Raw genomic sequence first — 1,770 nt, 5'->3', positions numbered from 1 at the left:
TGCCCCTTGGACCTGAGATTCTGAACAAATGTTTAACCGGATACGGAAGAAAGTCAATATTTGCCTGCCAGGGGGAGAGGCGTTGCTGCTGGTCCCTGGTTAGGCTGGGGCTCTTCTGCCCCATTTAAGGGCCAGAGAGGGGCAGCGCCAGAGCTGTGGAGAAAAGCCGCTCAAGGAACAAGGTGAAGTAGGGGGCAGCAAGGGGGTGAACTGGCGCAGGGGGCAGGAATGCTGCCATCTTTGGGCTGGGCCACCGTTGCCCTTTTTTGGCAGTGTGGAAATCACTCTGGGTTTCCTGGGTTCTGACGATGGTTCTGGATGGGGGAGGCTGGTATTTTCCCACATACACACACACACACCAGGAAATGTGGCACTTCCTCCCCAACGTCAGGGGGGAGGTGGGGGAGAAGGGGCTGAGAAAGAAGCCCAACCAGGCCAGCTGCAGCCAGTGCCACTTGGTGCCAGGGCTGACCCCGTGGGGCCTGCAGGCGAAGGGAAGGGGGGGAGGAACAGGTGCCTCTGTTTGGCCCCCCAGGACCCTGAAGTGCACCAGGTCAGCACAGCCTCTTCGCTCCCGCAGCCCCCTCCTCCACTGCCTGATGGCTCTGCTGCTCTGGACGCTGCTGGCCGCCTGCCTTCCTGCCCTGTGTGCTGGGACGGACCAGGTGAGTTACAGCCTGCTTCCCTTTGAGAATCCCTCCGTGAGGAGGGAGGCTGCTCTGCGGGAGAGGGAGGGTGCTCAGGGCGTGTCTCTGTGTCCGAAGCCAAAGAAGCAGGTTCAAATCCTGCTTCTCCAACCTGCAAGGAGGCACTGAGGTCAGCGAGGTAAGCATTTCCCTCCCACCTTTTTTGGGGGTCATGGTTCACATCTTCCAATCAACTTGGAAGATGTGATTTACTTCCGGTTTCTTTTCCCCTTCTGCCTGGTTAACTATAAAAATGCCAGAAAGTCCTTTTAAGTGTTTCGTTAATCAGACACATGACACTCGCAGGGGCCCCCCAGAATGGGGAGGCCCACTTGGGAACAAAGCCGGAGCTGGGCAGCTCTTAGCCAAGCTCAGAGAAGGGGCAGAGGGAGGAAGAAGCAGGTCTGGCGCAGGAGGGTTGAGTCAGCCCTGGGGGCAAAGGGGAAGCTCCTCCCCAGGGCAGGAGGGCCGCCCGGGGGCACCAACACGTGCCCAAACGGTGCGAAGGGCAGTTGGGGGAGGAAACGGGGGGGCTTTCACCCTCATGCTGGGCGGGTGGGCAGGGAGGGTGTCCCTCTGTAGGCCAAGACCAGGCTGTGGACGGCCTCCTTCGGTTGGGCAGGCAGTTCCCACAGTCTGCGGCTGGCAGTCCAGGGAAGCGGCTCTTGGAAGCAGGCGGGGTAACGACATGCAGGCGTGTGCTGGGATCTGGTCTGATCCCGTCTGCAGTGCGGGATCCATTCATGTATCTGCTTTGAGTCCGGCTGTCCAGTGGGCTGCTTTAGACAGCTCCTCCCTTGAAGGGTGTCGATCCACCTTCCCAGATGAGCCGAAATTAGCACAAGATTTAGCACAACAGACCAGCAATCAAGAAGTAAACAGTTCCCCGGTGAAGGAGCTGCCAACTCCAAGAACCAAACTAATATTGAACAACCACCAACACTGACACACATATATAGCAACACTCTGCAAGCCGCCCTTCGTTCCAGCACTGATGAGGTTACCTAGTTGGGTAACGAAACGCCTGCCAGAAAGCAACCCGGCTCAGAGAGGACCCCCCAGGACCTGCTTTGAACTGGGGGGG

The sequence above is a fragment of the Protobothrops mucrosquamatus genome, unplaced genomic scaffold (assembly GCF_001527695.2).
Source record: "Protobothrops mucrosquamatus isolate PMUCROS unplaced genomic scaffold, P.Mucros_1.0 scaffold721, whole genome shotgun sequence".
NCBI classification, from domain to species: Eukaryota; Metazoa; Chordata; class Lepidosauria; order Squamata; family Viperidae; genus Protobothrops; species Protobothrops mucrosquamatus.
The sequence above is the reverse complement of the archived record's forward strand: the minus strand, read 5'-3'. Positions refer to the sequence as shown.